The sequence below is a fragment of the Saccoglossus kowalevskii genome, chromosome 3 (genome assembly GCF_978046115.1).
Source record: "Saccoglossus kowalevskii chromosome 3, keSacKowa6.1, whole genome shotgun sequence".
Classification (NCBI taxonomy): Eukaryota; Metazoa; Hemichordata; class Enteropneusta; family Harrimaniidae; genus Saccoglossus; species Saccoglossus kowalevskii.
Window position 1 is genome coordinate 28,079,255 of NC_140643.1, and position 15,334 is coordinate 28,094,588.

The window sequence follows — 15,334 nt, forward strand, 5'->3', positions numbered from 1 at the left end:
AAAAGTATATTCGCTAGATTTTATTTTCACGTAATCATCCCTTCAGCGGAAATAACGAAAATAAATTCCAAGCGAAAATAAAGTATACACATGGCTTGGAGTGAAGTGAATATTTGTTTATTGTTGTGAGTTTTCATTAATATTCCAAATCCCAATGAGAATAACAATGTCAATATTGTTGGATTAATAATCAACCTTTAATCTAATGATTATAAACAAGGCGTTTAATTAAAAACAGCTGTCCAGAATTCAATTCTCCTTTGTGACACAGCGACCCCCAACAAAGAATACATAGAGGTCAACAAACATTTGCATTGACTTTCCATATGAATGAACAAAAGCGTGAAATCAGTCTACCTGAAAAGATTTCCTTTTAGATCTAGGGCAGCAAAGAAAAGCTGGCACTACTGACATCTGAGGTTGTCCTAAGCACTTACAGTAAGTAATAGATCAATTCAGTACATTTGTGAAGGGACATTGGACAATGAACTTTACATGGGTGTATGTCTTTATAAAGTTTAATAATAATATATTGTCTCTGTAGCATTCATAAAAAATTCACAGTTCACTACCTATCATTTGTTTCCCAGGTAAGATGGGAAAATAGTTTATAATTCGGACCATAGCAACTGCATTCTATCTTACATATTATAAAACTTGTTTTTATCTTTATGCTCTATAGCACAGGGAGCACTGTGGCACTCTGGCAATATGCATGCTTATACATAGAATTGGAAATCAGTTTTTTAGGAGCACTCAGTCCCAGGTTGAACAAAGAGAATGAAGCTCAGTAGTGATCAATACTTCCCGACTTCTCCTTTCGTTCAAATTGATCTAACTTAAATAGTGCATATGTTTATCTGGTACTTTAGGGGTGACCTTTATGCCATCCTGGGATCAAGATACAAAGAATTAAGGGTCAACTAAAAGTCAGTAAGTGAATTAAATCTTTCACTTAAAGCACAAAAGTCTTTTATTGAATGCTAAAAAAGAAAAAGTAACTCTATATGTAACCAGTATGAAAAGATGAGAATTACAATTGTGTAATCTATGCCATGTAGAGGTATACATGTACATGCATGTGACCTACAGTTGTTGTTTTCAATTGACTTGTCCACCACACTGAGGAGTAATCTAATATTGGAAAGTTATATTTTCCAGTGACTGCATGGGTGACTTAATTTGTATTGACTGTATTATGAACATTGCTATTTTATTCACATATTCCAATGGCCCATAAAACTCAAACATTCAGTGTGAAATTAACTTTAGGATTATACACTATACATGTCCCCGGACTATCCAATTAAATTTTGGAAATATTTCAATAAACTCAATAGAAACATGTCTTTGTAATTGGGAAAATTTCACCCAAAGCACTCAAATTACTTTAAATTAAAATCAATTACTGTAACTACTCTATTATAGTAATGCATGCTCTTACCTAAATGACAAAGGTATGTCTATAATTCATGTTTTTATGATTCAAGATACAATGCAAGCAATGTTTGGGTGCAGTTCTATTAGAGAAGTGTTTTTAATATGGTACTTGTAAATATTACCGTAATAAGAATCACAACAAAATGGGAATTGGTCAAGAATCTATTGAAACAATTTACCATATTTGCTTTATTAGAAGAGCATATTGACAAACTTACCATTTATTTTATACTGGATCATTAAAAAAATTACTTATTTTGACCACAGACACACCTTCTGTTACTTACATAAGCGAATGCGCTTATAATAGAACAAATATGGTACATGCAATACAATTGAAAGACTGAACATTTTTATTTTTTTTATTTATAATTATTTTTAGATCCTGAAAATTATTCTCATTTACAGAATGATGCCCACTGTTACTACAGCAACATAGCTGGCAAATATATCGAAGAAAAGAAAAACAAACAGACAGAATTGGGTCACCTAATCAAGACAATATGTCTGTGCAGGAAGAATAATTGGAAGAAAAAAATGATATTAATATAGATTTTAAGCCTAAAATAATATCTAACTTTGAAATAAGAATCATGATGGTTTTCATTAGCCTCATCATTATTGTCATCTTCACTCTGCATGAGGTAACTCCGGAGAGAAATAACAGAGACAGAGAGACCTTTAACGAATGTCCCGAAAATTGCACCTGCATGGCATATGAGATGAACTGTGTCAATTTCACATCTATACCACCATCACTGCCAATTTACACAAAAAAACTAGTGTTCCAAACCCCACGATTCTCTCTACCGATCCAGGTATTTCAAGACTATACAAAACTTGAATACTTGATGATCATAGATGGACATATCCAGACAATCAGCACCAGAGCTTTCGCCAATGCCCCGTTACTATTGCATCTTCACCTTGAGAACAACATTATTCGCATAATGCGCCAAGACGCTTTTGATGGTCTTGGAAATCTTTTAATTCTGAAGTTACTGAATAATAATATAAACAAGATAACAGCAAATTTGTTTGGGGAAATGAATTCGCTGAGCTGGCTTGAAATTGAGTCTGCTTCTTTGAAGTTGAATCTCGAGTCTGGTTCCTTCCAGGGTTTGGACAACTTATGGATGCTCTCGCTGGGGAATAACAACCTTGGGAGTTTAGAAAACCCAGAATACTTGGGAGGAATGCCATTACTGGAGCAATTAAAACTACACAGTAACAAACTTACATACATCGTGGATGCTGCTTTTACATACGTGAGAAACCTGAAATTTCTGGATCTGAGCTATAACAGTTTAGACAACTTGAGACCAGAAATATTTCAACCAAAACTGCCACTTCTAGAGACTCTTAAATTAAGGTACAATCCTTTAAATTCAGTACCGAGTACTATTTTCAAATTACTGCCATCTTTAAAAAATCTGGATCTTCAGTTTACAGGCATCCACCAAATTGACGCGACTGCGTTTCAAAGTGCTCCAAATCTACTCAGTCTGAGTCTGAATGACAATTATGGTATTGAGGCAGTGCCAAGCAGCGCCCTCGGTGTTCTGAGGCATCTCAAGGTTCTGCACCTCTGTGGAAACCACATAACAACAATCAAGTCTCAAGCCTTCGTCACGATGACGAATCTAACACACATGAGAATCACAAACACTGATCTGAAAAACATTGAAATTGATGCTTTTCTTGGGCTGTCCAAGTTACAGTTACTAGAACTGTCCAACAATCAGCTTAATAGACTGCCAGAAGAAGTATTTGTTCCACTGTCAATCACCAAGGAAACAGCCATCCTGCTGTCTCACAACCCATGGTCATGTGATTGTGTACTCAAAGGTTTTGTGGAAAGGTATCATGATGAGTACAACGACACAGCTACTCTCAAGGGAATGTTCGGCGATATGGAATGCAAGTCACCTCCCAATTTAACAGGGCAGTCTGTTTGGGATATCTCTACAGACAATATGACATGCTCAGATGACGCAATCCTCCCTAGTGCCGCCAATACAGAGACATCGCATTCACTCAAAATAACAATTGTTATCTGTTCAATTATTGGATGTGTCATAATTCTTGGAGTAGTTTTTATGATATTAGTGTACTCTTACAGAAGATGCTCCAAGAAACATGAACATGACGGTTTATCGGTCTCCGACAATCTCCGAATACCGATGAGGCTATGGGACGACAGTGAAGTGCTGTAGGGGGTGTGAATACAGTATAGCTTTCACCCAACTTACTTTTTTCGCACGATTTGCACAGTGCATTAATTGTTATTTGTCACTCATTCTTCAATATAATGATGCCCACTAATCACATTTGGGTCATCCATTTCTTGCTTTTCCATCACACATGCTTTTCATATTTACATTAAAGGGCGACAGTCGTCGTGTCGCGGCCTGTTCGATATGGGACTCATATCGACGTATACAACACGTTTAAAATTCATTGTTTATTTACATGAAAATCAAACATGCGCTGCGCGACGACCACCGTGCTTTTACTAATGCATAGACCTAAACGTACTCTGCGTTACCGGTATTTCTATGTTTGTCCATTTTGTGTTGCCGGTGGAACCAGAAATTTTTGGAAAATGAATGATCTAATTAGCAATAAAATTACCATGGCTGAGCTAATTTGTTTGATCCCTAGTGTAGTGCACTAAAATGCATGTTGAAAATATGCAATGTGAGAGAAAGTGATGAGAAGTGAATTGATGACATGGATGCCAAATCGGTACGACTAAGCAAGGTGAAAGTTGAACTGAGTATTGAAGGTCTCGGACAGCCTCAAACTTCTGTACACTGTAGGTAGTTCCCATTTAGGTTATAGTTGCTGATAACATCTACTACTATCATGGTATTCATATTCAGAAGCCATTTCAACTACTAGCATATGCTATTCATATTCAGGAGCCAATTTTACAATTACCATTATGCTATTCATATTCAGGGGCCAATTTTACAACTATCATTTTGATGTTCATATTCAGGAGCCAATTTTACAATTACCATTATGCTTATTCATATTCAGAGGCCAATTTTACAACTATCATGTTGATATTCATATTCAGGAGCCAATTTTTCCAATTACCATTATGCTATTCATATTCAGGGGTCAATTTTACAATTACCATTATGCTATTCATATTCAGGAGCCAATTTTACAACTATCATTTTGATGTTCATATTCAGGAGCCAATTTTACAATTACCATTATGCTATTCATATTCAGGAGCCAATTTTACAATTACCATTATGCTATTTATATTCAGGAGCCAATTTTACAACTATCATTTTGATAATCATGTTCAGGAGCCAATTTTACAACTATCATTATGGTATTTATATTCAAGGGCCCAATTTTGCAACTATCATTATGCTATTATTCACATTCAGGGGCCGATTATACAACTATTATGATATTTATATTCAGGAGCCAATTTGATAACTATCATTAGTTATTCATATTCAGGTGCTAATTTTACAACTATCATTATGCTATTCAGATTCAAGGGCAATGTTAAACCAAAGACATTAGAAAAATATGAGATATTTTCAGAATGTTTATTAAGATGCTTGCGATGAAATCTGGATTACAGTTCCTCTATATTATGACATGAAAGGAAATACCACAGTTGTGTGTCCCTCTTTTTCTAATGTCTTTGGTTAAACAAATCAAGCTATGAAATTTCACTATTCTAGATAGACTTGCAGTCAACACTGTGAATGTTTTAAATAGCTACCAGATTGAGCAATATAAAGCGAGCCATGATTCACAAAACTCTTTTGGTGGATTTGGTGCAATTTCAAAGTCTGCCAAAAATGCATAAATTATTACAATTTATGAAAACATTGGCTGATTACAACATAGTTGCAGATTACAAGATCATGGTCACTGATTATGATGTCATGGTCACTGATTATGATGTCATGGTTGCTGATTATGTCATGATTGCTAATTACAATATCATAGTTTACAAAACAGAATGTTTAGATATGATGAATTGCAAACAAAAACTTGAGTTTCAAAGATTTATTGACACATCAAAATAACGGCGAACACACTGCAGAACTTCAAAAGGTCAAGTCAAGGTTAATGTTATTCTCTAAGACGGACCGGAAACGGAAACGAGACAAAAACAAACGATTTTTCAAGTTATCATCAGGGACAGCTATTGTTTAAGCTAGTCTGTGATTGGTTGCTGGCAATGTTTGGGGGATTTTGACCAATTTGTGATGTAGGCTTGATTTAGAGAATTATAGCATAAATTTCCCATAGGTCATTTGGATGGTGATATGACATGATCATATCAATACAGATGTGTAACTTCAGCATTATTATAATAAATATTAATCTTGTTTGTTAAAATCTAGACAGGCGTTATATTTTTATTTGCATATTTTAAGGGTAACAATTTAAATGTAATAAAATCAAAGTTTTTACATGATGACATGCCATGGCAACACAATGGGCATGGAAATAAGCAGATATTTAACAGCAGACAGGCTACATATATCATGCTACAAAATGATTAGGCACAAAAGATCAGTTCAATTTGATTTGAATATGGATTATTTTCAACTGAAGAAAGGAAACTTTGTGACAGTGGCAAGACTTGACACAACAGAACAAGAAAATAATTGGACACAAATTGTTTTGATGACATGGGAAAACAATCGCAAGACTTTTTCTTTTTCCGCCACTATGATTGCCTCGCTTTAAAATTCACGGACAACTTTTTTTACTCACTTGTGCTTGCCATTCTCTTTATTTTTAATATCTTTTTATCTAATTCTTTGAGTTTGGTGCTCCTTCCATACAACAACCAATGATTTTGTTTCTTCACCAGTCCAATTGACTTCTATCACAGCTAACATTGTTGTGATTATGAGAAGATTTTGAGACTGCGTAACAAATGAACAATGCTCATGAACTTATAATAATAAACCTATTTGACAAAAAATATCACTTGCTGAACAGCATTGTACACACCACTACATTGCACAGGCTCTGCCAATGTGTTGACGACAGTGACGCTCACTGGAGCTTATAATTATACTGGTTTCCCTTTAATACTCTAATTTGGTAAAGTGACCTTTCCCCACAGTGAACTGTCTATATAGCATAATGTCACCATTTTGCCAGCATAAAACAGAATTAAAATAAATTTAAAATACTGATTTGGTATCTCACAATAGCACATTCACGGCACTGGTACGTACACTGGTTTAACACGGGATATATTTGCATTTTACCAAATTAAATCCATTTCTGGCTATCCGTGAACATTAAAAAAAAAATCGATACATCCAATTTGAATCATTCATGAATATAGCTGAGACGAAGAAATTATTATTCATATTCATGACTTTCTGTATAATAACAAATTAAAGTGACAATGGTTATGATTTGGAAATTTGTTTTTATTTAAATAAAACCACATAAAGATGACCAAATCTTACCTGAATATTGTTTTTACTAGTGCATGGGCAAAGTGACTCTTCACCATTTTGTTGAAAACAACCTAAATTATTCCAAATTAATCACAATACATTTATCAAATGTGAACAAAATACATTTGTTATTTAGATATTAACCTTTTACCCCTCACAAAATTAGATGCAACAATTTGACAAAAGTGGATTTTGGAATGTCAAAGAATTAAAGACATTGTTTTTCTATTCTAATAAAACTGTTTGAAATGACTGTGGTCCTGGCAACACCATGTGCAATATTAATAATCTTCTCATTGGTTTTGTTTATGAGAGGTATAAACGGTTTATGTACACATGGCTGTGACTGCACTGCTGAACGCAGTGTTATCTGAAAACTGCCTCGTACAATGGAATGACTCAATTCCCAATTCGTGATGACATGCTGAATGGGGGAGATATCTCTGCAAATCACAACATCAAAGCTAGCAGCCCTCAGAACCGCTGTTTAACAGCGATGTCTACAGCTCTACAACTAATCTCAGTATAGTTACATGCAGTATTGAAAGCACTGAATAGCGAGCATTTGCCAGTTTGCATTGGCTGCAAGTTCTACAGATACACAACAATAGTATAAAAATGTTCGATCTCGATGCACTGGATGGTCTATATAATTTGGTAAGTCCGTCCATGCAGTCAAACCATTTTTAATACCTGGTCCTAAATATGTTCGAAGATTTAAACAACCTGACAACTCTGGAAAAAAGCAGCGAGACATTACTGAAATCTCTTCATGTTTAGCTTTTGAGCACCATCACTTACCCTACTTAGCATATTTTTATGTTAAATTTTTAATTGAATAGACATCATTTCGTATTGACCGGGAAGCTTTACGCAGGTAAAAGGTGATAAACGTTGTAGGTATTTTCATCATACCATATTAGAAAATTCTGTTATCAACTTTTTGGATTTCGGCATTCCTATGGTGTATCCTTGGAAGGAAAAGATGTATAATACCGATAATAAGGTTATCACAAGAATACCTCAAAGTATGCACTCAGACAGTAAACCATGCATCGACCTCTGCTGCGCGACGGTCGATACTCAAGCTGTACTGCCTTTGTGCATATTTTGAGGTATCCTCGTAATAACCTCATATTATATAGGGATACCAACATATCTGTTTTCATTAGAAGTCCATATAAAACAAAGATTGCATTGGCTGTATATTAAAACATTTAAATATTACTTATTTTACCAATAGATAAATTTGGAATTTACATATTAAAGCACATGAGCCACTAATATAGCAAATATGGCATCTCTGCTTTTTACAGAACTCAGATTTCTGGATATATGAACAGATAGCATGAATCTCAGTTAGTGCTTGTTTTTAACAATTACCAGTCCACAATTACCTGACACAATATCTCAATGTATTCCCTACACTTAAACATTTGTCAAACTTAATTATTTTCAAAATATTATCGTAATATTGGTCAAGATGTAAAACGTCTGACAAATTTATATTTTCAGAAAACAAATTTTTGTTTGTAATTCTCTCTTAAATATTTTAAATAATTTTTTATAAAATTATTGTTTTGGTTGTTTTTATGAATAAGTGCCAAATGTGAAAACTATATCTGTAGTAAAAAGCAGGAAAACTTAAATGGATTTATAGTGGTTATACTATTTTCTGGCTGCATCCCCTACAAGTTTTAATTTCTATTCTAATTAAAGTATTTGTTGTACTCATTTTATTTTCATTTATGAGAAAAAAAATCAAAGAAAGCTTAGAAAGAACTCCCATGTGCTGAGAGTATTGGAGACACATTAAATATAATTCGAAATTACTTAGCTGAAAAGTAATTATGCTAATCAGAAAATTAATATGACCAGATTTGAGTGTAAAACTAATGAGGTCTGCGCAATGTAACAGAAAATCTATGTCTCCAAGTTTAATTGAAATGTGATTAGAACCAAAAAATTATGAATTATTATGCTTATTAGGGAATTAATATGAACAGATTTTTACCCCAAACTATTTAGGTTTGTACATTGTCCTAGAGCATCTTTGTACTAGGTTTCATTGAAATGGAATAATTAGTACCGTGAAAACTCCAAAATTTCGACCCCTCTAAAAAATTCGAACGCCTATTTATTTGCCGGGTTTCGGTGTTTTATTTACCTCCAAATTTTCGACTCCACTAAAAATTGCCGACTCATTCTTATTCGAAAATTGCGACCAGTTTTAGTTTTTCCCCAAACGAAAAAAAACCCGATGTGAGCGTTCAAACGGGACCTTCCTCAAAGGAATGAATCCGGGTTTCTGATTAACTGAGAGATTTTTATTTTATTGGTAACGAAAATATATTCTAAATAAACGAAGTTTCAAATAAAAACGAACACAAAAACCTCGGCATGCTGCGTTTCTGAATTGTTGATTATTACTGTACTCAGTAGTGATTATAATAATGTACACAAAATAAATTTGTTGAATGGTTATGAAATACAAATAAAAGTCAACTTAGTTTCATCGTAAGCGAATGATTCCGGTCTCGTATAAACATTTGATGCTGTAGGATATCCGCCATGTTCTCTTAGGTCAAATAGGTCAAATCGCTAATTAACCAATCAGAAAGCTGGATGATGCCAACGTGTTCAAATTACCATAGCTTATTTAAATATGTTAATGTTATTGAACGCAATGCGGAAGAGATTGGTGTTGTAGTACGATGTTTTGGCTTGGATTTTGATGCGAAAACGGCATGATTTTTTTTAAATAAAAAAATTAGTTGTTTTTAAAAAATAAACTGGTCATCTGAAGAATAATTTAACATTGTTCACAGTGATAACAGCTCATTCTCGAAAGGAAGCTTACCCGCTCACGCTAGTCACGATAAAAATCATACACGTGTACTCTTGAATAGACAGACGTCAATGACTACGGTAAAACTTAGACTATTTTAGCCGGCAGGATTGATTGAAATGTCCGAAAAATGACGCCAAAATACACCTTAAAAGTCCCATTTTATTTTCTTAAATCCCATTTTATTTTTTAATCCAAGGGCGAATTTACGGCAGAATTTGGTCCCTCAAATAAGGGACACGTGAGCTTTGATTCTAACCGGATACATTGCACTGGGTCGGGGAGATCGTTTGCTAAACTTCCATGTATCTTTTGTCCAATGGGTACCTGTACTTCGAACATTCGCAAGTTTTCCTAGGTAGTGCGAGACAGCTTTGTCTTTTGACCTATTAGTTTTGTGCTGACCTCTTCTCCGCGTCTTGATGTTTTGTTTTGCTTGTCATAATACTCACTGATTGATGACTTTGTTTAGATTTTGAGTTATAACTCGGCCACGACCTTTGCTTTTACCGTGAAACATGAGGAAGTTTACGTTAATTGACGGACATTGCATTTTTTAAAAACTAATGAAGCACACTGTCTATCATCCCCATTTTTTTTTGCTGATTTCTATTCTGAAAAATTCGACCGTCCGAAAATGCACCTTAATTTTGACTCTAAAAACACGTCACATTTCTAACACCAATTATTTAAAACCGGTCAAAATTTTGGAGTTTTTACGGTACTTTAGATATCAGTGTGAAAGCTTAAAATTGGTTAATTATGCAAATTAGGTAATTAATATGTACAGATTTTAACCCACAATTATTCAGGTCTGTCTATTGTCCTACAGCATCCATGTACATTCATTGATATGTGATGTATAGTACCTGAGATATCAGTGTGAAAGTTGGTTAATTATGCAAATTAGGTGATTAATATGCACAAATATTTACCGGAAACTAATTGGGTCTGCATAATTCTAGATTCATTGAAATGTGATGATTAGTACTTTAGATATCAGTAGAAAAGCTGAAAATTAATTATGCAAATTAGGTAATTAATATGCACAATTATTTACCCTAAAACTAATCAGGTCTCTGCATAGTCCTAAAGGATCTATGTACCAAGTTTCATTGAAATGCGATGATTAGTACTTGAGATACCCGTGGAAAAGCTGAAAATTATGCAAATTAGGTGATTAATATGCACAAATATTTATCGAAAACAATCAATCTCTGCATAGTCCTTGAGTATGTAAGTACCAAGTTTCATTGAAATGTAATGCTAACTACTTATATCAAATGCTGAAAATTAATTAATTATGCAAATTAGGTAATTAATATGTACTGATATTACCATAAAAACTATCAGGTCTGTGCAGTGTCGTATGACATCTATGTACCAAATTTCATTGAAATGTGATGATTAGTACAGTGGAAAAACCGAAAATTTACTAATAATTATGCAAATTAGGTAATTAATATGCACGGATTTTTACCAAAAATTAATCAAATCTGCGCATATGTTCAGAGCATCTATGTACCAAGTTTCATCAAAATCCAATGAGTGGTTCTTTAGATATCAGTGGAACAGTCATAGAACAGCTAAAAATTAGCTAATTATCATGCAAATTAGGTAATTAACGAGCATGGATTTTTACCAAAACCTAATCAAATCTGCGCATTGGCCCAGAGCATCTATGCACCAAGTTTCATCAAAAACCGATGTATGGTTCTTGAGATAGCAGTGGAACAGTCGGACACACATACACACACACACACACACACATACACACATACACACACACAGACACACTAACTGCAAAGACTCCCATTTTGTGCTTCGCACATGGGAGTCAAAAAGGAAGAAAAAAAATTAATGACTTGTAAAATGGAAATGGAAGCTAAAAATAAAAGCAACCATTTTTATTGTTGTCATAAACAACTTTGAACATTTCACATTTAGTGTGGTTACGAATTAAACATTTACTGTAACATTTTTTAATAATTTATAAAAAAATCACTGGACATCCTGGAGGGTAGGCACATCCCATGGAAGGGATAAATGATGGTTGGAGTTATTACAATAATACAAAAATTGCAGTTGCATTCTTATTTACACTACAAGGAGCATATTATCACAGAGTAATAAGCAGTTCTGTGTTGACAGAGTCTGAGACGGAAAGCCAAATGTTCCAATCATATATTACAACCATACATTGGAAGAAAAATTCATCCGCAAATAAATAAATTTTAAATTAATTATATATGCAATATTTAGGCTCATCAGAGCCTTGTGTGAGAAAGTATATGGAGGAAGGAAGCTACACATTATTAGAATTACCTTAACTGGACAAACGGTAAGTAATGGACAAAGCTTACAACAATGTAAAGCAACATTGTGAAAAACCCAATAAAACAATTAAAGGATTTAACATCTTAAATGCGATTATCAGTACCGTAAAATCTGTATTAGAAGCCGCATCCCTAATAGAAGTCGCACCCATTCTTTTTGAATAATTGCGAACCAAAAATTCATCATTTCTCATATGTGTAGATGCTCTAATAGAAGCCGCATTCCCTCTGTTGCATTGTACCATTTTAATAGAAGCCACGGTTTCTAATACAGATTTTACAGTACTTCAATGATCTCATGATTTGACTTTTGAAAATAGTAGACTTTGTTACCATGACAGTACAAGACCTTATGCACATTTTATACATCTTCTTGATTTTCAGTTATTAATAATTTTGAATGTTAACATGTTTTGATGAGAACGTTTTCAAAACAAGTCAATAAAAGTTTACAGTGGGTTCAATTTTTCTGCCACTAGATGGCGCTATATATACAGCTAAATAAACAGTTACGATCACAACAAAGATGGATCACACTACAATGGTTAGGCAGCAGTAATTTTTAAAAGCACCCCCCCCCCCAAAAAAAAAACACACACATTTGTGTTGAAAAGATATCACCAAATGTAATAACAAAAGTTTTTACAATTACCCCAACAAGAAAATGCAAATTAAAATTCAAAGACGAATAAAATCTTTATCCACAAGTTGGATGTTACCAAGACAAAATTCACCAAAAGGTCAAAGTTCAGGAGACAGCATAATCTTTTTTGAAGTAGACACTTTAGGGATAACACCACTGAATGTATTGTTCTCAAATTCCGATATAAACACGTCACCAGAATTTTCTTTCACTGAATATGTTTACAAAATTATCAAAAGGAATTTTGACCCCAAAATTTGGAGATTTAACATAGAAACAGCAGTCAGGAAATTTTAGGTGATCTCAATATATAAAACAATATTTCAAATGTGTATGAAAATAACATAAAAGAGAAGAAATATTAACAGTACTAAATTTATGATTAATCAAGATTTAAAGCCAAAGTAATATGTTATAATAATTTTATTATAATCAGCTAATAATTTTGCAGTTGCTAATAATTTTGCAATTTTTAAAAGGAGTGAGTGAGTGAGTGTGTGTGATGGCTACTTGTAGTCTTTGAAAATTTCTTCCGTTGAGAAAGTACAAAAAAAGCATGACTCATGTCTTAAACTGTCCTGTGCCCATCACAGACACCGGTACCAAGTATCCATCAGCGGACTCCAGTTGATTGTCTGATCGCAGTGAATGGTATGTGTGCTCGGGGAAGTTATCAGCCTCGTCATAGTCACGAGCGTTCTCAGGAGAGTCAGAAGACACACCAGTATATGCATACTCATACTCCCTAGGCAATTCTGGTGGTCGAACTCGATCTTGTTTTGAGCCATTAAAGTCAACGTACGTTACTCGCTCACTGCTATACTGAACATAACGTTCCTGCAATGATTCAACCATCTTTACACGTCGCCGCCATAGTACAACCATCACTATAGTAGAGGCAACAGCGAGCACAGTGATCGGCAGACAAATACCTAATACTATAGGTAAATCTTCACAGTAAGTGGGTGTGTCCATCACAGTGGGTTTGACGGTAATCAACTCTAAAGATGTTGCACTGATGTTGCACTTCATGCTGTGACCCCCTAAGTTAGTCAACGGAGTGAGGCGCAGTTCCACTGGGAATACACATCGGCCAGGAACGTCATCGGTGATTTCAATTAAAGCAGAACGCTGAATATAATCAACTGTTTCTAAGAAAGAGCAGTTACAATTCCAGATGTTATTTGACAGTCTGATGTCAGACAGTAGTGGCATGGATTTTAGGCTGTGAGTAAAAAGCATGGACAATTGGTTGTCATCTAACCAAAGAAGCTCTAGATTATACAGTCTAACAAACACGTCAGGGTGAATATAGGTCAGTCGATTTGAATCCAATTTGAGTTCTTTTAAGTTGTGTAAATCATAAAACGCCAGCGTATCAACAGAACTGATCAAGTTGTCCGAGAGATGCAGTGAATATAGTTTTCTTAAACCAACAAAATTATCACTACTGACGGTCCCCATGAGATTATCGTCAATTCGCAGTTCAATTAAGTTACGAAGCTGACCAACATCGGGCGGTATTTCTCGGAGTCTGTTGTGGCTTAACTGCAATGTTCCTAAATTTACAAGCGAGGACAACGTACCCGTAGGTATGACCTCGAGGTCATTGTAGTTCATATCTAAATTATCTAAGGCTGCCAACCCATCAAAACACCCTTCACGCAGATCGAACAAGTCATTATCGGAGAGCTCCAGGTAGGACAGTTTAATCAGTCCTTGAAAGGTACTAGATTGAAGCGTTCCAATAGAATTGTCAAATAAATCAAGGTTATACAAATTGGACAAATCAGCAAATATTCCTGGTGACAGCTGGGAGATGACATTCCGTCGTAGGACCAACTCTCGTAGTTTTGACAAACCGCTGAACACACCATCTGGGAGAAACGTCAGTTCAATTGAAGAGAGCTTCAAGGTCTCCAGATTCTGGAGAGGTTGCAGTAATGCTGGCGACAGCTCTCTAAGTGGATTATCCGACAAACGCAAATGAGTAAGCGAAAGGAGTCTGGAGAAAGAGTCATCATCAATGTGGCTAATCTTATTAGAGTCCAGGAAGAGCGTCTTTAAATTTGGTAAATCTTGAAAGTCGTTGGATGATACAGATTGAATCAGGTTATTATTTAGGAATAATTTCACAGTATCACTGCTATGATTGTGTGGTATACTGTGCAGTTGACGATGACTGCAGTCAAATAGTTTTGCACTGTTGTCCCAGTTGCAAGCACCTCCAGTGAGAGAGTATTCAATCTGGCCTTCAAGGCCCTGTGTTGCATAACACAACAGTGATGTACTCCACACAGCAGCCAAGTAGACATTCATCATGGGCATCCTACTTACTTGCCACATCTGAACTGATGTTGGAGATTAATAATAACACAGAATAGACAGTTCCCAGCAAAATAGAAAGTTGTGAAGATGCTCACAGTTGGACAGGAAATGTATGTCAATTGCATGCTGGACTACACCATTAAATCATGGGGATCAAAGGGTAACAGTGGAGGGGCATTGTAATCTTATAGTGAAATCTGTATGTTTATAAATTGACAAGTACTCATATAACACTAATTTCACAGTACCCCTTGTCATATGCAAGCATTAA

General features: G+C 34.8%; 1 long non-coding RNA gene across 1 annotated transcript; it reads left to right on the forward strand.

Moving 5' to 3' along the window:
• Positions 1-298: 298 nt before the first annotated feature.
• Positions 299-2,055, forward strand: LOC144351887 (uncharacterized). The gene is made up of 3 exons (XR_013420474.1): positions 299-438; positions 873-933; positions 1,849-2,055. It is a non-coding gene; the product is annotated as an uncharacterized LOC144351887 (long non-coding RNA).
• Positions 2,056-15,334: the final 13,279 nt, after the last annotated feature.